This window comes from Meleagris gallopavo, chromosome 6, assembly GCF_905368555.1.
Source record: "Meleagris gallopavo chromosome 6, MGAL_WU_HG_1.1, whole genome shotgun sequence".
NCBI lineage: Eukaryota > Metazoa > Chordata > Aves > Galliformes > Phasianidae > Meleagris > Meleagris gallopavo.
In genome coordinates this window covers 47,026,780-47,050,982 of record NC_139409.1, presented here as the reverse complement: position 1 = coordinate 47,050,982, position 24,203 = coordinate 47,026,780, and the positions used below count along the sequence as shown (strand labels likewise).

Below are 24,203 nucleotides of genomic sequence, written 5' to 3'. Positions count from 1 at the left end.
AAGGCAGAAGTGATTGGGACTGCTGGATGTCCTGTCTAGATATCAGGGCCGCCTTGCATATTCTGTTATTTGATTTTGTGGTCTGAAGTTCATTAGGCAATAGGATGTTTCCAAATTTAAACGAACGATCATATGCAGCATTTAAGTTGCTGTGTTACTCATAGAGAAGAGTCATTAAATTAAATGCAAGATGTAATTAATTTGGAGAATGATTAGAGAGTGTTTTCCCCAAACTGAATTTTGCCTTATCCATATTTACTACTCATTTGTTTCTTCTTGCAAATTCAGATTCATTTCTGCAAGACTTTAGGTGAACATCTACCAAAGTCCATTCCCTCCCATACGGAGCAGTGTCTGTCAGTTACTAATGCCAAGAAGAGCAGACATCTGCCAATTAGCATCTCTGAACTCTCTTCCAAAAGAACAAATGAGCTCTAATGTTGATACAGGTAGGAGTTTGCTCACAGGCAGCCATGAATTGGGCAATGTGAACATCAGCACAAGCTGTCCTAGAAGCACTCCTTGGGTTTGTGCATGAAATTGATTTTTGTTATTTGCTCCCTACAGTCAGATTTTAGAGGATCATTTACAAAATTACAGAACAGAAGCAATAACATTAGCTAATGCTATTGTTAACAAATAACCAAAACGTAGCCAACTGAAATGTTAAGTATATATGCTGCTGGCAGTTCAGAGAACTTGGCAGCATGCTCAGACTTATTTCTGCAAACGAGTGAGAATACACTTGTGGAAAGGCAGACTAAAGTTAATTCAAAAAAATTAATACAGGATAAATATTCTTTAATTCTCAAAGCCTTCCACCTGAATTGTTATATTTCAAACACAATTTTTTTTTTTTTTTTTTTTTGCCATCACTTATTTGATCTCTGAGTTATCTGTGGCTTCACTCCTAAACTTTTTATTCCTCCGTGTTTTTCCTACTTATTGTCCTGTAGCTCTGGGAGATACAACCATGACATGCTTCTCCCTTCTCCCTTCTTCCCTTTTTTTTTTTTTTTTTAATTTATTTTTAAAAGGCAATATGAGTGCACATGTTTGTAATTTCTTCTCTGCCGGCTCTTGGAAGTACTCAGTTTCTATGTCAGAGCAGTGTACAGTGAACAGGGCTTTCCTCTTGCATTCTTTTCCCTTAATCCTAAACTGTGAAATATTCAACTAACCCTCTGAAACTAGGTGTCTCAAGAGTGCTCATCATTATCAGTTACCACAGAAGAATGGAGATTGTTTGAATTTCTGAGATGTACATTTGAGATCTGTGGACTGATTTTACTACGTATGCATTATTGTCAGTGCAGAGCCATGGTGGTGTGCTTTGTTCTAAAACAGAACAAAGAAAACCTCTGTTTTTACAACAGAGAGGATGGGTTTTAAAATCTGTTATGTCCATTAAGTAATGCATGCTGCCTGATTTTGCCATAAGTAACAGTTTCAAGGGAGACTGTTCTTGGCAGGCGCTGCTTGAAGTGGAATTAGCAGGCTCATGATGAGGGAGATCCCGAGAGACCTGCTGTCTTTACAGGTATGTAAAGTACCCCACAGCATTTTCTTCAGGAGTCTTTGGTTAGACAAGATATACTGCCGTGTTTTGTGCATCATCAGAGAAAAAACATCTGCCTGACATTCATTTCTGTTCCGTTTGCCCAGTGATACCTGATACTTCTTTCCACCTGCCATCCCAGCAGAAGCTGGAGGCAGTATTTCTAGAGTTCTTCCAGCATGAGGCAGTTTGTCTCGTATTGAGCTAAACTTGAGAAGTTTATAAAAATTTTACATTGTTTTCCAATGCAGGTTTGTGACCAATAGAAAAGGGAACGTCTTGGTAATTGTTTCACCTTAACTAATGGAACAGCATAACACTAATACTGTAGCAGCCATAAATTGCTTTCTCAGCTCTGTTGATGATGAGTGTCATAAAAACATTGGCACTGCCCAGGTAGTTGTGGTATTGGCTCAGCTCAGCATTTCTCTTGCCCAGCTTGTGATGACAATGCCCTATTCAGACTCTTTTAAAGTTAATCTAAGTGAGATCAGAATATCAGTCTTTTGTGTTGCCATTAGATGAGCCTTTTATAAATGCTATCCTGCTGTTTAGCAGTGCTTTAGAATTAATGTTGAAAATTCACCTGTTTATACAGAGATAAGACATACTTATGGAGTTAATTCATCCAGAGGCTAAATACTGATGCACTGTGAATGGATTCTCAGTAGGTTTGAATCTTGTCTAGGTATTGTGTTACCAATACTACTTGGTACTATAGGCCAATGAAGGACTAATAGCATTACAGGGAAATATTCTTTTCCCAAATCCTAGAAATTAAAATGATGGGTTTTAAGTAGCAAAATCCTGACAGTGACTATCATATTCAAGTGTCTGCTCCCCAACTCTACCGAGCAATGTATGTCAAGATAGATCTACTTTATAATTTTGGTATTCTGCTCATTATTTCTACCACGCAGTTTCAACTCATTGTGGGGCCTTTAGATGATGTATTAGAAATGATATATTTAATAGAGAGAGAAAAAATAGTGACTGATTATCTGCTGCACACTTGATGGGAGTGGAAGTTGCTGGCTCTGGCAACGCAACACCAGACACAAAAAATTCAGTTTTGCTTACAAATATGACTGATTAGATTAATTCAAGAGAAAAGGAATATGAATAGGAAAGTATGAGGGTTTTTTTGACCTTTTGGAGGATCTGCAGAGCTCTGTAGTGTGGTTAAGTTGTACATTTGGAACTCAAGTATTTGTTTAGCCAAGCATACAGTGTAATCATGAAAACTGTGCTAGCCATATTCATAAGATACTTCTAACTCTCATCATTATGTGGCTTGTATTACATGTCCTCCCTCCTCTGTCCCTATGATTTGACCGAGCTCACAACAGTGGAATGAGGCAAAGCTGCCAATATCTTACATTTCATTCATCAAACCTTTGAACAAAAATGTCTTATTAAATTATGAACATATTAAATCTGTTCTGGAATTAATTTCTGAGTTATTTTAGATGTTATTAGTTATGTGAAGGTTTGTGCCTGTGTAGCTTTGAATTCCCTGTTGAGATCTGTATGAGACTTATTTAGGACTACTGATACTTAATTGGAATGCTTATCCATACAGTCAGCTTATTGACCTAATTGAATTAGAAAGAAGCAGACTTTTGCCTTTTCCAAATGTCATCCCTACCAGATTCCTAGCATTTATAAAAGGAGAAGAACGGACAACAGGTTTCTTCTGGCTCCAGTGAATCCAAATGTCAGACTTTTGTTCCACTGACCTCAGTATTCACCATCAAGAAAGTAGATGACATCTTTTCTTGAACTGATTTGATTGCTGTTGGTTGCTCTATCGTAACTATATGCTCTATGGTAGTATATAGATATATGCAGTGTATGCAAGGCTATTGATACCACTGGTAGACATTCTTTTTTAATAAAATGCTCTTTGTATCAGGCATAAAGAGCTACGTTTTGTCTGCCTCCCTCAGGCACCTAACAAAGTAATTCAGCATTTGAAAAAGCAAGCATTTGTTTCAAGCTTCATCACTTGTTTCACCTCATCAGCCTCACCTTCTGGTTGGCCACTGAAGAAAGCCAATTTCTCTGAAGAACTAAGTGTAGAACTGATTAAGATACCCATGTTTTTTCCATGGCTGTGGGTTTCACCCTGCTGCCTGCATGTAACAGCACAGTGCTGCTGCTTGCTGTGCAGGGAACCACAGGGAAATGGGAGAAACTCTGAACTCAGGCACTCATACCTGAATGTGTCTGCATTGGGACTTCCCATGCCATACACACACATTTAGCAGTTCCCTGAACAGCTTTGCACAGCTGAAAAAATGTTTGAAGCAGTCCTGGAAAGGTAAAATACGAGGATTGGGAAACTGGAGTTGACTACTGAGGATCAATGCTGCTTATGCTGTTTTATTGTGCTTATAGAAATATAGCATCTGCAGGTTACCTCTGTCCATTTGGTGCTCAGGAGACTAATTGCTGTGTTAAGTTGAGGTGCCAAAAAGCAGGGAGAGGTAACAAGAAGTTCTCAGTGCTTCTTATACATTTAATTTGGTAGTAGTTAAATGGATGTACAGTAAGGATAACTTCTGTGTTCTAAATAGCAGTTCTAGTGAGTATACTAAATAGTCTAGAGCAGAAAAAAAGTCTGTGGAAGGAAAGAGTTTGTTAAGAACTTGATAGAATCATAGAATCATTTGAGTTTGAAAGGACCCTTAAAGATCATCCAGTCCAACTCCCTTGCAATGAACAGGAACATCTGCAACGAGATCAGGTTTCTCAGACTGTGGTCCAGCCAGACCTTGAGTGTCTCCAGGGATGGAACATCTACCACCTCTCTGGGCAACCTGTTCCAGTGTTTGACTACCATATCATAACAAACTTTTTCCTTATTTCTCATCTAAATCTCTCCTCTTTTAGTTTGAAATAATTTCCTCTTGGCTCATCACCACAGACCCTGCTAAAGAATCTGTCCCCTTCTTTCTTATAGACACCCTCTGGATATTGAAAAGCTGCTATCAGATCTCCCCAGAGCTGCCTTTTCTCCAGGTTGATCAACCTCAACTCTCTCAGCCTGTTCTTATAGGGGAGGTGTTCCATCTCTTTGATAATTTTTGTGGCCCTCTGGAGACACACTTGTTAAAGTTTGTCTCTCCCCTGTACTGAAGACTCCACATCTGCACAGTACTCCAGGTGAGGTCTCACTAGCACAGAGTAGAAGGGCAGAATCACCTCCCTTGATTTACTGACCATGCTTCTTTCAATGCAGATCAGGAAATCGTTGACTTTCTGGGCTGCAAGGGCACATTGCTGGCTCATATCCACCAGTATTCCCCAAGTCCTTTTTGGCAGAGCTGTGCTCAGTCCTTTCATCCGCCAGCTTGAATTGGTAGTAGGAGTAGCTGTGACCCAGGTGCAAGACTTTGCACTTTAACTTTGTTGAATGTCAAAGGGTTCTCCTGGGCTCATTGCTTGAGCCTGTTTAGGTCTCTTTGAATGGCATCCTGTCTCTCAGGTTTGTCAAGTATACCACACAGCTTGGTGTCATCCATAAATTTGCTGAGGGTGCACTTGATCCTACAGTTGATGTCACTGATGAAGGTAATAGAGCATCAGTCCTAGTACTAAGCCCTCAGGAACACTACTCATCACTGATCTCCATGTATACACTGACTGGTGACTCCATTCTTTCAGTATGATCTTGCAACCAGTTCCTTGTCCATTGAACAGTCTACCCATCAAATCCATATCTTTCCAATTTAGGGAGAAGGATGTTGTGGGGAACAAAATCAAAGGCCTTGCTGGAATCCAGATAGATGACATCAGTGGCTCTTGTCCACTGTTACAGTTACACCATCATAAAAGGCTACTAGGTTGGTCAGGCAGGACGTGTCTTTGATGAAGCCATGCTGATTATCCTATATCACCACCCTCTCTTCCGTGTGCCTTAGCAGAGCTTCCAGTTCTGTGATATTACTCAGCACAAGGGTGAAGCTGACAGGCCAGTAGTTCCATTGGTCATTCTTTCTAGCCTTCTTAAAATTGGATGCAACATTGCCTTTTTCCTAGTCATCAAGGGCTTCATCTAATCAAACTCTTATATTTCAAGGTGTTTTACTTCTGACTTTCTCTAATCCGGTCCAATGAACTCCATTAGTGATTGAAGTTACATTTTCTATTGTTGCTTCATCTAAAAGAAGGCTCATCTTTATTGTTTCTGACTGTTCCATGACATAGATCTAAGCACAGAAAGTTGGTATAACCTCAGAAACTCACTTCTCTTCCAAACAAAAGTTAATGTAGGTGCACACAATCTATGTAGATGATATTGGCAACGGAATTGTCAAAACGTACTGTTCAATTTTTTGCTCATGTTTTGGAGTCAAGATTTTTGTAATCGGTTTCTTCTTATTCATATATTCATATTCTGGCAATGCTCTTTTTGCTTTAAATGGAATGTATACTTATAGAAAAAATGCTTGCAGGTGCAATGGTTTTCATCTAGAGTATTTGGTTTTCCAGTTCTGTTCTTAACTGGATATTTCCTGTTATGGATCACGAAAGTACAAAGTGTATTTCTGTGCTCCCACATTCAAGTAAACTCAAGGAGTTTATTTTCATCTCAAATCTCAGTATTTGCCTTGCCTATACCTTACATAGGAGTGCTGTTGCTGTTGTTTGTTTGTTTACATTTTTTCTCTTACTGGAATAGGAAATGTTACATTATGAGAACTAAAGAAAATTTTCTTTTGTGCATCTATTAGTACTTTATACTGCTCCTTTGTCACAGGTGTATCAGGTGGATTTTTTTTATGAATTTTGGAGCAGTTTGAGTTTATGAAGATTTCATTATTCTCTAGTAAAGTTTATGTTACTGTGTGAAGAGCTGGCAAAATTTGTCTTTGTCAGTGAAATCAAACGTAAGAGGTATTTCTAAATACCTGAAATGCAATTGCTACATGATCTGTGATCAGCTTTTGCAAAACCAAAGATGTGTCTTCTTGCTAAAACTCATTTCTGGGTATCCTTTGTACAGGGTTAGTTTACCTCTTATTGTCCGCTATGACTTCTCTCATACAAGATTACGAAACAAACTTGGCAAAACTGATCATCTTTTTGTTTTGTGGATGCACAGTGGTGGTTCCTCAGTCAGATTAGGCTGGTCTCTGTGCAACAGTTAGGTTTATGTTTGTTCAGCACATACATCTGTGATAAAAGCAGAACGGAAATTAATGAGGTCACAGACTGCACCATCTTTTTAATGTATAGACCCGAGTACTTCACTGTAGGTAACAAAAATGAGATGATTAAATTTAGGAATTTAGGAATAGTCTGGAAATTTAGTCAAAAGCAGTAAAGTCTTGAAAACCTCACTTGGATATAGCATTGAAGGTAGCTGCTTGTTTTGCTCCTCAGGTGCAAAATCATGTTACACTTCCCCATTAAGGAAATGAACTTTTATTAAAATACTCAGCAGACTTCAGGAGTCATGTGCTGTTTAAAAGAGTGGATTACTCAAATTCTAGAATGCTGCAGGTAGGATGTTGCAATTTTTTTTTTTTTTTTTCCATCATGTTTGGATTTTTCAAGGGTTCTCATTAGGAAAAAAATCAATTTTATTCCTTCCAGATTTTATTTTATTTTTTTTTCCCCCCTAGGGATATTGTTTTCCTGAGCATCTCTAGCATAGATCTGACTTGATGCAATTTACATGGTATCGTTTAATATGAAAGCTGTCCTTGCCTGAGTTTCGTTCATTGGCTTCCAGAGCCATGATCTGTTTCTCTTGAAGATTGAGAAGTGAGACTTGTCAAGTTTCTGTCTACCTGTTCATGTACAGCTCTAATGTCCATCTGCAAAGCAGGCATCATCAGTTCATGTAGGGAAGGGACTAACTGTACCTACTGGTATCTGTGGCTGTTAGATTGCCTCAAACTTCTCTGCTCTGCAATCCCACTTTTTTAGCTGACTTTTTTCCTTTGGTTTCTTCGTGCTTGTGGATGTTTGGGCAAGGTGAGTAACCATTTGAAAGGTTGGTCACATTTGAGTGACATCTACCTGTTTTTTCTTACGTTCACGAGTAGAGAAGGTCATTCTAAAATGCAGTCATCAGAACTGCTTTTCTTCTTCTATCTTCTCCTTTCTGCCTCATAGATTATTAACTGTTGTTTTCTCAGTCTGATTTAAATTTATTTATTTGGACAAGGAAAAAGTACAGCTGTGTCTTATTAGGTTTATACATCTAAAAACCACTCATTCAAACAATTTTTCTTTTCTCTAAACAGAAATTATCTTTGGAAAAAATGCTTCTTTCAAGGCCACTCGCCATTAGATGTTTGCCTGATAAGCAAAGCCTTCTCAACAGAATGATGTCAAAGGCTGAAAAGCACAAAGGCTGAATACCTTTAAACTCACTTTTCTCTTATCTGAAATTTTGTATAGTTTTACATTCTCTCATCTCATCCTGCAGGATCATACACTTATGACAACAGTTTGTTGTGTAAGAAGTGGTGCTATTCATAGACAGGTGGTTTGCAGAACTGAGGCCCAAGCTAGTGTTCTTGTTCTAGTTTTTCTGTAAATATTTATCCTTTGCTTATTCTTTACACATGGAAGTGTTTTATGACAAAGTCCTTGACTACCACTAGAGAGCTGTTTTTAAGATACGTTGTTCTAACCATTTTAAATTTCAGCCTTCATAGCTGTTCTAATACTGAATACCTTGAATCCGTAGTTTCATGTTATGTTTCAATGAAGCATATATATGTTTTTTTTGAACTCAAGAGTAAAATAAAAAATGATAGGAGGGCAAATAAAAGTTCATTCAATTTAATTTTCCTTGAATTTTATGTGAAAAGCATTAACTGTGAGGTGGTCAATTGTGTACTGCTCCACCAATTTAAAAAAACATGTATCTTTTCCTTATAATATTAGATCTTTTTTATATGTGTACTCTTTACCATGTTCAATTATCTTAGTGAATGCTGTAAATGATTCACAGGCTTCACTTGGGCAGAAGTTCAAAAACCTGTGTCAGAAGAAGACCTAGGAAGGAAAAATAGCTGAGTAGACTCCATAATTAATGAGCCTCCCTGTTTAATTCCATAGATCTGATTTAACAGAAATTTGGGATGGATGGTGTTGTTTTGGGGTTGGTTTTTTTTTTTTTTTTTTTTTTTTGGCTACTCCTCTACTTCACGTTGGTCAAGTTGAATAGAAGCATATGTTTGAACTTGTCTGGAGACTTCTAAAAATATTCATAGCTTCAAAAGCAGAGCATATTGCAAGAAAGTAATTTAGTAAAGAGTAGAAGCCTCATTTCAAGTTTTCCTTTGCTCACTTGTATGGATCAATTTGCCTCACTTGGATCAGATCTAATTATAAAGCTATATAGCAAGTTAAAGGAAACTGAAAAAAAAAAAAAAAAAATCATACCTGATACTAATGCACCTTCTCACTTTAAATTATTTTGTTTGTTTGACTCAAATTTCTTTGTAACGGAGAAGCCTTCTGGCCACGAAATATAATAATCTGTTACTTCTCAAGTCTAGGAGTTGCTTTTGAAAGATGGCTTCTAATTCTGTAGGGACAAATTTATACCTGCTATTTAAGAGCAGGATGTACTTTGGAACACAGCCAGCTAGCCACTTGATTGCATGCACCTCCTAGGTGACTAAACCCCTTAATTTGGTCCTCCAATTTACTTCAAAAGTAAAATTCCGTTAGATCGAAATGGTCAAGTTAGAAATGAAAATAAAAATTGTTACTCAGTTTTTGCCCTTTAATATTTTTCTGAAGCTTAGTTTAATGTTGTTTACCAAGCTTTTATTGCTGTCTCCACTGGATTTAGCCTTGATAAAATATAATTTTATTAGTAGATTTCACTGACGTTATAGTCTTTGACATTTCTTATTTTGGATGATAATGCTGTATGAAAAGGTCTCTGTGTGTGGCACATTTAACTGCTTTAAAATTTGACTTTCCATTTGCATTCACATATTTCTATTTTCTGTCATACAGGTGGTGTGTTAAATGGAATAAATGGTTGCAGTGATATTTTCAGAGTTGCAGTCACTGTTTTACTGGTGTGTTTTATGCGTGTTGGAAGTACGTCTTTTTGAAAAGAGAATAGCTTCTTGTCTTCAGTGTGCCTGATTCATAACCCATTATGTCCTGTACTAAACATAGCGTTTCTCATCTATCCTGAGCTTGTTCCAGGAATTTGTTGTGTAACATCTGGCACTGGACAACCAGAGGCCTGGTCCTGAGTGCCTGGAAATTATTTCAGCAGAAGCTGAGATCTCCCAGAACCTCCCAGGCTGTGCTTGGTGCTGCCCGCCATGGAGCCTCTGCTGGCTGCCCATCTCATGTCAGGGCACTTTCACACCAGCCAGGAGCGTGGTGTTAAGCCAAAATTTGCATTCTTCCTGTTGTTTATGCATGTCTGTTGCTCTTACTGGACCAAGCTGGAAAGCAGTTTTCTCCAGAGATACAGAAACAGGTTGCCAAAAACAAATTCTGTATCTTCAGCTTTCTCTTGGATTTACTTTCTCCCTATTGTCTTTCTCAATATTCTTCCTTTCTAACACTTTGTTGCAGATTATTATTCATCAGGCTGCATTATTGCCAATTGCTGGCTTGTTTCACACAGGCAGTGCCATGAACAGTGAAATGGGGGACTGCAGTTACAGATAAATATTAGCTGAGATACCACAGAGAATTTCTTATTGAGACAAGCTGTTGTCTTCCCTTTCTTCTAGTCTCTCTATTTTTCTTTTTCTTACTTTCTAATTTCAGATCTTTATTTTAAATCTCATTCTTTTAAATCTTTTTCTTGCACATTCTATAGTCTGCAGAAGCTAGCTTTTTTTAAATTAAAAAATAAATAAGAAACCCAGTGTTATGATCTCTTTTCCTTACATAACGGGGTATTTTCATGTCTTAAGCTTTTAATGGGTTTTGTCATTACACGCACCAGAAAATGATGCATTGGACTGATATTTTCCAAGAGCAACTTAGGTATTTATTTTTCAAATGAAGATATACAGCAACTTATCTGTTTATTAGATCACAAAGAGTCTTCATGACGCTGTTCTGAACTAGAAATGTGATTGCTTTCACAGTGTCTCTTTTCTAAATGAAAGATTCGAGACACCTGTTTTGGTGTTTAGGGACTTAGAAGGAACGAACAAATATTGTAAGAAATCACTAGAGAGCTTGTGCTCTGCTTTGGCCCTACACGTGCCTTATATGCACCAAGTGACATCTGTTGGACTGAAAGTTCCCCTCGGTCCCCCCGAATTTCACCGAGTCAGTGGGGATGCATCTGATTGCTATGCAAGTCCCTTGCAAAACCTGATCCTTTGGACATTTCGTGAACATTAATAAAATCCACTCATGCTACTTCAGAGCAAAACTTGGTCCTGACAGCTATATATTTTAAGAAAACTCAGGTAGGAGAAGGGAAACATTAAGGGAGAACTCTTCTTATGAAGGCACCTTTTTCCAGTGCAGATCTTGATCCACTCCAACTGGATACAGTTGCTTGGTAGGCAGTTCCCTTTTGATAGAGGAAGAGATGTTGTTCCAACAGATACAAAGCACAAGTATTTATTTATTTATAAGGGAGTCTTTATTTTGAAGATATTTTGTTGTCTCCCCAGACTATATAGACACATGACCAGACTTTCACTTTTTTGGTGTTTTAGCCCCTAAGTTAATGATTCCTAAGTAGGTATTCTGAATTTCTCTTGAAATTCCAGTTCAGCTTTTAGCACATTGACTTTCCATCACGCAGAATCAAATTTAGATTAAATTACCTACTATATTGTTGTCTCTTGTTTTTTCAGCCCGATCATTCAGGCCCAGATTCACAAGTAGGGTCCTAATTTCTCTTGGATTTGAGTTTTAATCTTGCATGTATGCATGGCTGTGTATGTCTGTGGAATGTTGAAGATGTGTTAGAGAATAGGTCTTTGGGAAGGGTCTGAATGACAAGCAAATGGACAACTGGCTCCAAGGGGCTGATGGAGAGAGTCACTTCTCAGAGGTCTGTACTGAAGATGGCAGGAATACAAGAGAGGGAGGGAAATTCTACTTGGGGGTGCGGAAATGAACGGTGAGGGCAGCAGAATTTGTCTGGGAAAAAAATGTGAAAAGACAAAGCCCATATGGATTTCTTTCAGCTTTTCCATTGCTGAGCTCTGCCTTGTTTTGGTTCATAATGATTTTCCAAGTACAGCATGCTTAAAAATAAATCAGTATTTTCATCAGAGTTTATGCATTTGCAATCCTTATTCTGTTTTAAAAATGCAGCTGTTGAGAATCACTCAGGATTGCTTACATTTTTTGTGCTTTTTTTCCTGATAAGTTATAGCTGTCCCTTTTTGCCAGCTAGTTTTCACAACAACTTGAGAATTAGACTTGTAAAACTATTAAAATATAGTTGACAAGCTGAACTAATAATTCTTGTGGTTTTGAACTTGTACCTCTTTTGTTTTGATCTTAGTTCAGACTTGGATTTAGGCTGACTGATCTGCTGTGTAGGCCTATGGATTTCAAAACAAGGCACTTAAAAGCTCTATGGTCATATACAGTGTCCAAAAAAATTAACTATAGTGGAGGATAAACAAAAAGATCTATTGGAAAAATAGTTTGTTTTTTTCATAATCATTTATGGAGCAGCATAAATTAGCTTGAAGATAATAGCTTTTGCAAGCTGTTCTTTGGCTTTTTGTCACAGCTGAAACTATGCTTTTTGATGCATTAAGCACACAATGAAAACCTTGATATATCTCTATAGCTCTGCGTAGTATAACTTTCTATCATGGTCTCTTCATTCTAGATGCATATGTAATACATTACTGAACTGATAGTCTACTTGGAATTAAATACCAAAAAGGAATCCTCTGCTTTCATCTTTTCCTACGTTATACACTATCATCAAGATTATGTGTTTTTATATTTATGGTCTTATATCAGGAAGAGGTCTCTGTTCCTGTTAGTTCAAGGAGTGCTGTACAGTCAAGGTATGTCTTGATGCTGTAGTCTGTTGCAAGAACTCATGTGGTTGAGGCTTGATTGTAACATCTGTGCATTTCTACGAGTGACACCCTCCATGACAAAACTGGAAAAAAAAAAAAAAAAACAACATAATTTGTCTTTAAATTTAGTCTGAGTAAGTAACTAATATTGCCCAGATAAATTACTTTTTATACATATATTTTTTTGAAAATGTTGGTGCAAGATTTGTAGTGCATCGTACTGACTTGAAATTTGAAAAACTGAGTATGTCCTTCTCAGTAATGATGTGTGCCTGGTCTGATTTTATGTACATGTGTTCAACAAGCCATTCTGCACTTCTTGTGTGTCTAAGGAGCCTAAAAGGAAGACTTTGTGATAGAATGTGATGTGTGGCAAAGAAAAAAGGACAAATGAGCCTGCCAGTTTACTTCAAAAAATGTGTCCATTCTGTGTATCCCCAGTAGCTATGGATATTGGAGACTCTGTAGATATCTTAAAATAGCTTGTGTTTTTCTTCATGTTTGGTAATGGTGCAATTTGAAGGATGCATGGCATTGAAACCAGAAGAATTCTCTGTATGTAAAAAAAATGTTGAGTCTTTCATCCTCTTGCTTCAAAACTTGTTCTTTTTTTTTTTTTTTTTTTTTTAGTGAAGTAGAATGCAGTAGAAGCAGCTTACTTTTAAGCCTCATCTGATTGTTAAGTCATCACGCTTCACGTATTAAGTACAGATGTCAATATATTGGATATTCGTGAATATAATGAAAGGGGATATTCCTGAACTGACTGAATTTTGTCATCTGTATGATTGCGTAAGCCTTACTGACAGATATTCCTAAACTCATGATACTGATTCAGTAATTCCTTCTATGGGTGGAAATTTCTTGCGTTTATATTCAACTCTTACGTCAGATGTTGCAGTCACAGCCAAATAAAAAAGAGAATAAACAGCTTTTTACCAGCTAACGATTATGAGAACATCTCCTTTTGTAGTCTAACATTTATTGCGCAAAAGACTGCGGAGCAGGTTTTTCAATCATCCCACTTCATAATGTCACTTAAACCACTGAAGCTGTTGGGCTACATGCATGGGGACACAATTCAGCAGTCATCCATTTTGATTGCAATATTCAGGCAGGCAAAGCCAATGGGTTTCCAGAATGTTTTAATATTAACAGACTGCTAGAATGAACAGGAATGGATTTATGCATGTGGTTATTTCATGCGCTGACTTCGAATTTAAGGCTGGAACAGTTCTTCTGGATGTGCAAGCCCTTTCTATTTGCTCTGCCATTCCAATCTGAATGATAAATACATTCCTACACAGTTGCAGCATTAATTCTATATGTACTTGAAATTATTGGCTCCAAAACAGAGGAAAAGTAGTAGTTAGTTAACAGTAACCTTTGTGTCAGATTGCTTTTCTGTTGTCTGCAGTGTCCAGGGTTCTTCAGCCCCTCTGAACTCTAATATTTGAAGCAACAAGTATGTCAGACACCAGCAAGAATTCATACAGACCCCAAAGATGAGAATTTTCATGTGGAAATTATTTTTCTTCTGTTGATGGGTAACCTCCTGATATCATCCAACACTCGGATGCTCGCAAAAGCCCGTTGACAGCTTCCTGTCAGAGTTCCAGCCCATTGCCTGTCTATCATATTCTTCTGCTAGCACCATAAACTGTCACTGAAAAAAACTTAAGGCAGGGAAGTCCTTTAATGAGAATTTAACCTGAATCACACTGTTCATGACTATGCTGTCTGCTTAAATGTCATGAGTGAGGGATTAAGAGATTTACACTGGCTGTTGCTTTTCACTCTACGGGCAAAATAGAACTGGTTCAAGAAGAGTAGCAGGAAAAGCAGTTAAGCCACCTGCTAAAGTCGTTGCTTGGACCAAGACTTGCAGGGCAACTTCTCAGAATTCATTGCATACTTTCATAAATGATATTGTGTTGACATTCAGTTTCTCAGAAGTTCCAAGTGTTCCTTGGCTTTGCTTTGGGCCTTGCAGCTATTTGCAGCTCCTGCAGAACTTTCCATGGGGACTCTGTGTGTACAGTTCATGCAAACCAGTTTGTGACTGTGAACCCTCTGCTTGTACTTTAATCACTCTGCAAATTTCTTTTCTATTGTAATGCTACTTGAACTTCTATTTTTTCCTGGTAAAACTCCAGCCTTGTGGCATGGTGCTAGCAATGAAAAATTTTTGCATTCTGAGCCTTTCTTAAGAATCATAGAAAAATCACCAAGCTTGGAAAAGATTTCTGAGATCATTCAGTACAAGAAGTTGGTGTTGAGAGGAAAGATGGGTAGTTTGAGAACTACTCCATCCAGTTGTATTGCAAAACTTGTAACAAAGACAAACGCATCTGTTGAAATAAATGGTTTATTCTTTGCAGTACAGCTTTTTTCCCTAGTAGTTTATGATAGACATCCCAGTGCTCCTCTTCTGAATTATTGCAGTTGATGACAATGGGACATTGATAGCTGGGGCTTTAAGGCAGTGACTTATTTCTGTTGCATTTTCTGTTTGTTACTCTTTCTGTGTATGATTAGATATTGTAAGTGATGCAGTGTCAGCCTCTATAAAACTATTAAAACTAGTGATTTCAAAGTTCAATGTAAAAGAAGTGTCTGGACCAACTCTGCCCATTTATCCAACAGCTCCACTGAGTCTTGAAGTTTTGATTTTCCTTTAGACTTTGTAGTTTCTTGTTAGATCTAGGTTCACAATTAGTGCATGCCTCATACATTTCACCCGTTTTAAACTTAAGTACCTTTACAGCTTTTAAAAATAATCTGCTTTTCTCTTTTCTACAATAAGTGCAGCAGGGAGTTAGGGTGTGGGAGCCTCTTTCTTTTCTTCTCTTTTTTTTTTCTTTGCAACTCAAAATCATCTGCATGTTGTAATATTAATTGACAAATGAAGAGCTGTATTTTGGATTGGTTGTTTTTAATTCCACCACCTTAAAAACTACTTTTTCCATTCTTGTCTTTCTGTCAAATCCACTGTTTTCGACAGTACTTTGTATTTTCAGGGATAGCCAGTTCCTTTTTGTAAAAAGTATTTTGTGATTGGAAATTAAAATGTCACTTACATACATTCTTCCTTAGTTGTAATTTGCTGCCATGTTAAAAACAAGCAACAAACAGAGAAAAAAAAATAAAAATCCCTGAAAACCTCTGCAAAACAACAACAGAAAAAGCACTTCTCTGGTCTTTCAACACTGAAGAACTGAGTTACACGAGTAACCTGGAAATTTCTTTCAATCCTACTGTAAAGGAAATAATCTTAGCTGGCTGATTTTACCTGCTAATAACTATTGTGTGTTTTCAGACTTTGCTGTCCATATGTAGGTACTAATTTTATGCAGTGAGTTGTAAGAAATACAATAATCCCAATAGCACATCGTTCTTGATATAGTGCCACTGAAGTCAGTGTAAATCTTTTTTTTTTTTTTTTTTTTCCCTTTCTTTTTTTCAGAAACGAATTGGCAAACATTGCTCTGGATGCTGTACGTTCTTATAACATTTAATAGAGTGGCTACTATAAGTATTTTACAGCTTAAAACAATATTTTACTTTTTAGATCTGCCTGCTGGCTTGGAAATCTGAACCTGTGTTTGCACTGAGTTGAGAAGCCTGAATGTAAGAATTGGTCTTTGCAATAACCTCTGAGTAGCTCATAAACTAAAGCTGAGAGTGCCTCAGCCCTAGTGACAGCATACCAGCCACAGGAATTAGGACTGCTTAGCCTCGGTGTATCCTCTTAAGACTGCTAGCATCTACTGAAGTAGAGGGTGCATTAGGATAAGTAGATAAAATTGTGCATCTCATTGCTGAAGATGGCTGATTGGTCAGGCAAAGGCGTGCTTATATTGCTTTTATATTTCTAATAGAGCTGATGTGGTCATTAATTGATAATTGTCTTATTAGATTTAAAGGTAAAGAGAGACCTGTGGGCCTGTGGTGCATATCTCTTTTAATAAATAATAAGAGTTTGCACTTGTGTTACAGAATGCCTTTCATCTGAGTGACATGAAGATTTAAAGAGGTGGGGAGTTGTACTACATTCATTTCAGTACAGGACGACCTGAGCTATATTGATTCTGAAATAGACTCAAGGTCGTGCAGAAGGTCAGGATCAGAATTAAGCATCAGAGTCTAAACAATTTTCTTAAAATTTTACATCAGGCCAAATAAAAATAGTTATTTTCCCTTGAGAACTGAGAGAAGCTGTACAACTCGTTTCTACCAGTCTTGATGCTGTTGTGCTGCTGCTGACCAGTGGAACTGTGTGTGGGGTAATACTTTACAGGGCTAAAGCTTCCTTCCCTGCAGCAGTTCGGAGTAGTTCCCCATTGACTGCAGTGTATCTAGGATCTCACCCAAATGTGAGTGTGGTTCAGTAAGCTATCTGCTCTGTGGTTTTCAGAAGCTACTGCTCCGTTTTTTTTTAAGGTGAAGATGAAATTATAAAGCTTATCTCTTGAAAAAAGGAGAATTGTTTCCAGAATCATGATATCCAATTATTTTCCATGGTGCTGAGGAAGCTTCCTCTGCAGAATGCATTCAGGTGAATGGTGATTTTGAGTGCTGTTCTGATGCACTTTGTTTCTCAGGCATTTTTAGATAAGAAAATACAAATTAGCAGTGTGTACGATAAATAATCCCCATTTATATTGCTAAATCTATATAAATACTGTTTCTTAGAATCTTTGCAAATATTGGTTTTATTTTAAAGTGGATTGTGCTAAGAACGGGACGTGTGGCAAGTTTGTTAACATTTTTGGAGGGCTTCTAAGGTCACTAGCTTCATTTTGCTTTCTAGATATTATTACTTCTAAGAATTTGCATTGTGCTTTAGAAACATAATCAGCTGCAAATATAGTACAGTGGAGATTGCATTTTTCTAATGCAAAAAGTCTGCACACACCAGAAAATAATGATATATGGGATGTTTGTCATGATCTTCTTGCTAGATCACCTCACATTACACAGCGCGTGTTCTATTAAGTCACCTTTTTATCAGCTGTGGAAAAAGAGAAGTCATTTTCAGTGCTTCCAGAAGATTAATTCCTGGTTTTTGAGGTTTTTCTGACTTCAAGGATGCTTTTTTAATCAGAGACATTTGTGTTAGCATGGCTAGTCATTCAGTTCAGCTGGCTGTTTGTAGAGTGTGTACAAAGCAGAAGATAAAATCCAAGAACCAAATGTTTCGGTGGTTTTTCTGCACCTGGTATTGGTGTCCACTGACAAATACCTTGCTAAGAACATTGGCTTTGGTTGCATGATTTTCTTATTTCTTCTGACAATCTCTTTCTTGTCCTATAGGTAGACAGTTGAGGACACATAAGAAGCTGAAGTTCTGAGAACTGCAGTAATGTTTTGAGATGTCCTTTTATGTATAGAGAATTCAGTATTTTACCTTTTTTCTTTTTAAAATCTCAGATTTTTCTTCTGCTCAAGGTGAAGATTCAAAGCTTTTATAAGCTTGCTTAGATACAATCTTCTAATATTTCCAAGTAATAATCATACTCTCTCCCTTTCTATTTTTCATTCTTTTTTTTTTTTTTTTTTTTTTTTTTCCTGTAACAGTATTTGGAAGCTGGGTACTTTATCAATTCTTTTACAATCATGGAATATTTCCTATATTATATTTTTTCATTTGTTATTTCATCATACCGATCTTTCAGAGAAGTCCCATTCAGAAATTATGTTCTGTTGTGTCTCATTTGCTTATTGTTTATTTTAAGGTTTGGTGTTTTGTTTTTTTTTTTCCTCAATTATTTCAAACTTTTAGTCATTTCTAGCAACGGAGCATAGGAGTCAGGCTGTAATTGGGTTTGTTTGTCAAAGGAGATCCCTTAAAAATGCAAACATTTGCAGATTATAACCTATAATATTCACTTTATTTTGCTGTCCATTGTGATTGCAGGAAGGGTAAATCCAGCATCAGAGCTAGAAAGAGTAAATGGATGAAGGCACAGTAAAAGGATTTGTAAAACTTGCATTCACTGAAGACTGGCCATTTATCTGATTTGTCTCCTTATTTCAAGAAGCTAAATCTGGCTAGGAGATTATATTACTTCTCTCCGTTACAATGCCATTCATTTCTGCCTTTCTGGCTGCTATTTTCCTCATGTGAGGTCTGATTCAGGAAAATCTTCTGCGTGTCTCTCCTTTGTTTATGAATACACCCAAGATGGTGTTTTCAGGAAGACTTACAAGCATATGTTTGAGCCCATTCAGTAGTAATCTCTGAGTGAGAGCCCTGAGAGAAGTTTATCCCTTTTCATGAAAAGCTTGATCCGATGTCATTTTTCCTAATAGGAGCTTTGCTTTTGATTATTGTGAGTGGGATGGGATCAGTGGTCAAATATTTTCTTTCCCTATCCAGTTCCTGAACTCTGAGCAATGCTGAGGCATTGCTTTTCCTTCTCTTCCTCTACTTTTCCATACACTGCAGTAGACCCTAAAGCTACTTTCTTGATTTTTCTGTTATTTGCAGAATTCCACAGTTGCGTGGTCACTCTGCATTGTCCCTATGTGTTTAAAGATATTTCTTATAAACACACTATAAACATATAACATTAATAAAGTACCCACGTAGATGGGATCTTTGTAGTAATTTATTTTAGTTGCAAAGATTATGCCACGAGGAAAAGTTTAAAGGCCGTGTAAGAGTCTGTAAATGAGAGAGGATGTTTCTGGGATGTGTGTACTGGAATAGTAATTTCCTCAAAGAATAAGGCCAAGGACCAATATCACTGAGTTACTGTAGGGATTAATTTGATTTTTTGTTCAGAAACTGGGAACAAATTCATTTCTTTGGTATCTTTGGTGAATATTTGTAATTATATTTTTTTCACACGCATTTCTCTAAGTGCTAAAGAGTGGGCAATGTTTCAAAACACACAGCATTAAGAAAAAAGATATCGAGAAATACATTAGCAGGAATCTAAGATTAAAGTCAACAGGACTGGTGAAACTTCTGTGGAAGAGTGAAACTGTTGGGATAGGCAAGGGGAAAACTCTCTGAAATGGGAAATTTGTTGTATTCCTGTGGCAAAGCTTTACTGATAAAGGGTTAAACAAACTGCCCCCTTGGTGACAGTGAAAATTCTTGTAAAATTTGCTTGTTGATCTGTAACCTAACTCCCTTTACAGACAACAGCTCTGCACACAAACTTTTATGTTCCTTGTGAAATCTTCCACAATAGACATTGTAAAGCAATTATGGAGTGCTGCAGTGTTTTCTTTCAGGGAAGGGGAAAAAAAAGAGAGAAGAGGATGGTGGTTGTAAATAGCTCAGCCTTTAGCAATTTCTAATTGCTTAGTCCTGTGATGAAAACAGTGTATGTGCGGTGACAGCTTAATTACAATAAGATCATCAGTATATTTGGATCATATAGGAACTATGGAAGGCAAGACTTTTTTTGATAATAAATCAAAAAATGTTTCTTCTTGTGCCACATTTACATTCAGTCTTAATTATTCTTGTCCAAAACTGTTCTTCCCTGTAAACTTTTCCAAAAAATAGAAAGATGTCAGTTTAACAAGACATTTGATATCTTGAATTACTATTGAGCAAATGGAAGTATTGCAGAAGAACCTTTGTGTTAAATCGTGTTCTAGCAGCCAACTTGAGAAAGAGCTTTTGTAGGAAGAACTATATTCTTTGTATAGGTTGTATTTCTCTTTGTGGTGTTAAAAAGTCAAAATGAGGAAAGTAGGTAAGTAGGAAGAGACTTGTTTTTACATTGAAATGCTGCTTTAATGCAATTTTAAAATCGCAAAATGTGAAGGAAATGAATGTAAAGCGTTTTTCCATCAGTTTTCTTTGTTGCTGTGTTTGTTTTCTTTTTAATTTTTTTTTAATGGGTTTTGTTTGCATACTGGTCAATAAGAACTAATTTACAGTTGCATAATATTTATGACAGCTACTTTAAAAATCTCTAATAACCTAGTCAAGAACATGGGCACCCACCCATATTACAACCGTGGCCTAGTAAAAACCCTAGTTACTTCTTGATCTCTAAAAGTTTTTTTTACTAGTTCTCTTCTATTTCTTTTTACTAGTTTTGATGATATCAATTAATGAATATCTTTAAATCTTTCTATCAAAGGTACAAAATCAAACCAGACATTTTGATGAGAAGGATATCAGCTGTAAAAGTCATGTAGTGCATGACTGTAAAATGATAAACCAGTATAAGAAGAAGGAACAGAGTGAAGAAACATTTTCTGCTGGTAGCCTTGTTTTCCTATAGGCTATTTGTTATACAATCTCCTTAATGAAAAAGTACAAAAGATGTATATATATGCTTTGTAGTTGCATGAGCTAATGAAAATGCTCCTCTTGATGCTTGTGGCCTCTTGATGTTTAGATCTTTCATAATTTTTCTAATACTTCTTCGGTTCTTGACTCTGGAAGAAACCTTTCTGTGTCGCTCTAAAAAGAGAATGACAGTTATTTTGGTGAAACATCATTCCTTGCAGAAAGTCTTTGTACTAAGGAGTAGCAGCATAAAAGCCAACAAGCAATTAAAATCTCAGAATCCAACTTTGTGAAAGGGGCATTGCTTTATAGTGGAGTATTAAACCAAATAATGGAGTTGGGAGAAAATGGAGTCTTCTACAAGCTGTCATTTTTGTGACCACTCATTTCTTTGACTGTTATTGGTTCTTGATTCTTTTGCTCCTTAGAATTTTTGTATAAGCATCATTGCAAAGTCAAACTTATTCAAGTAAAACGTAATAAATCAGGCAGAAAAATATTGTATACGAGATCAATTTAAATGGTGAAGACTTGCCCATTAAGAATTCCTATGGCTTTGTGACTTTTTTTTAATGTTTGGTATCTAGCTTCCATAAATTATGCATATTGGCTTTTTATTAACATAGAAGGCAAACATAACTCATTGTGAAGAATTTTTTGGTTGGATGAAGGTTCCCGCTTCCTGAATTTTAATATTGATGTTCCTCTTGTTCAAAAAAAATTGAGGAATGTTAATACATTGCACAAAGGCATTTTATGACTGCTGGAGCTCTACAAGGAGCCCACAGAGTGATGTTACCTACTCCTAACAAATGAAACAATAGTTCCTTTTTAATTTTTTTTTTATTTTTTGTATAAAGCAGGAGTCATGGATTGCAATACTTTTTGCCTACAAAAAGATTTAAGAGACTTTTTAAAATTCAAATGTTTTATTTGTAAGTTGAGGGAGAAGATTGAGGATACTAATAAAAAGATCAGATCAAGATGACACCAGATCAGGCAAGTTTCTTTACTGAAGAGCCAGTGGAGTTTTATGGTGGCTTTTTGTGTGTGTGTTAAGTCTGAAAATGGTTTAACATTCATAAAACATTCAATGAAATACGTAATGTGAGGAAATGGTATCTGAGAGAGATATGAAGACAAGGGTGATGGTTCTTACTCTCTAAAACAAAGCAATGGAGAAGGATTGAGTTTCATATGGCACTAGTGCAGGAAGAGAGTTTTCTATGCTGTCAATATAAGAAGAGACTAGGTACAGCACGAGCTTTGTAGATGAAAAATGTCACGTGTTCTAAACTATATGTTATGCAGGAATAAGTCTATGAATATGTTAGATGAGATGGATAATAAAATATGAAGAGAAGATATTGATTTTAATGTCTACATCAGATAATTTTTTTCTTGGTTGGCAAAAGTGCACAGAAAATATTCTTGTTCTGTATATGCAGCATACCCAGTATTTCTAAAATATTCTGATTTCTGAACAATAAGAAAGCAGAATTAAACCATGCACTCCAAAACCAATATTCTTTCTTATTTAGAATAGTAGCAGGATGCAGGCTATCAGGTGTTACTTAAGTCGTAGTAATAAGCCTTCCTAATGCAGTCCATTATATTAATATATTTTTGATTGTGTTATTTAGATAGTAATTGGGCAGAAGTTATAGAATCATAGAATGGCTCGGACTGAAAGGGACCTTAAAGACCATCTAGTTCCAACCTTCCTGCCATAGGCAGGATTGCCAACTACTAACTAGATCAGGCTGTACAGGACCTCACCATTGTATGCATCATTACCTCCTTGGCAGAGCCCTCCCAGTTTCCTTTAGGACAAAATGAGATTTTCTCCAGCTGCTTCCTAAAGTGACAGTGTTCCTTGTCCCTTCTCTGTCACTCAGAAGTACATCTCCTTCCCTCATCAAATTTGGTTTAAAGCTCTGAAGATAGGCTCAACCAGCTTGCTGCCCAGTATAGCCTTGCCCCTTCCGGTCAGTTGTGTCCCAGTCAGCGTCAACATTCCTGGTCTCTCAAAGGTATGTCCAAAGGTCATAGTACCTGAAACCCTGATTATGATACTATCTATGTAGCCATTCATTCAACTTGTCTGTTCTCCTCCTTCTGCCCAGGTCCCATTTTCCAACTGGGAGGATCGAGAACACTACTTGTGTTCCTGATCCCATAAACATCCTCCCAAGAGATATGAAGTCTTTTATAACGTTTTATAATTTCATAGTTGCAGTATCTGCTGACCTGGTTTGAAAGAGTGGGAGTGGATGGTAGTCCTCTGACTTTATCATAACTGACAGCCTCTCAATGATGTTCCAAATGCAGGGTTTTGGCAGGCAGCAAGCCCCTCTATAGAGATTATCTGGTTGGAAAGCAGGTGCCCCTCAGCGTGGAGTCTGCAATTATTATGGTCCTTCACATTTTATGGTGGCAGTGGTTCTGACTCAAGTCCTTGGTTGGACCTTCTTAATGAGGTTGTCTCTTTCTAGTTCTGAACCATTAACCACGCTTTCTTCTCTTTCCATCCCAAATCTTTGTATTTGTTGGTTAGGGAGACCTCAGGAGCAAGGAGGAGGCTCCTCCTTCTGCTCAGAGTTGAATCTATCTCAGCTTACGTGTTTTTGCTGACTGTCTCCACAGGGTTGGAAACTGCTTAGCTTCTTCCCCTTGCAGGGACTAAAGCCTGGGCTGTTGATCTGCCTATGTCACCACACGATACCATGCATCAATCTCTCTGATTGCTGGATAGTTCTCAGCCTGGTGATTTCCTCATGCAACCTGGTGACCTGGCTGCTGTATCATCTCCTTTCTTGGAGATCTCAAGACTAGATAAACACTGAGCAACCTGGTCTGGATTCAGCATTGACGGTCTCAAAGCAGATTGTATGCTGAATCTAGAGTTCCTCTACGAATCAAAGCAATAAAAATTATTGCACTGTATTGCTATTGACCGAGTATGTAATCTAAATAAGATTTATATGTGACTTGATGAAAGAAGTGTGGAAGGTATTAAATGTTTGTAACATAATCAGGGAGTGTAAAATAGCTGGAGATACTATCTTGCGTGTTCCTGTTAGTTTTCATATTAAATGTGCCTAGATTCCATTTCACAGTCACTCAGTGAACATTATCTATTGTTGCATTTCTTTCAAAGTCACTGATATCTCTGTATGCCTTTTTCTTCCTGAGTTCAGATCACTAGAGAATGTGGTCTCAAGTTTTATAATCTTTTTTAAGTCCAGATTATTTCATTATTGTGTAACTGCATGTAATATCTTACTACAAGAAGTAATCTTATGCTGAATAAAATAGCAGTACTATTCCCATTTTTTTGAATGTTCACTTAAATATGTTTCAA

General features: G+C 37.0%; 1 protein-coding gene across 8 annotated transcripts in view; it reads left to right on the top strand.

Moving 5' to 3' along the window:
* Nucleotides 1-24,203, top strand: part of BBS9 (Bardet-Biedl syndrome 9) — a 276,456-nt gene that overhangs the window by 179,368 nt on the left and 72,885 nt on the right. Inside the window, exons 23-24 of one of the 8 annotated variants that reach the window (XR_014884014.1) lie at nt 12,378-12,561; nt 13,207-13,480. The exons of the other annotated variants lie outside the window; for them this stretch is intronic. The gene's annotated coding sequence lies outside the window, so the exon portion shown is untranslated. Of the gene's footprint in view, nt 1-12,377; nt 12,562-13,206; nt 13,481-24,203 lie in introns of those variants that run through there. 8 annotated transcript variants of the gene reach the window in all.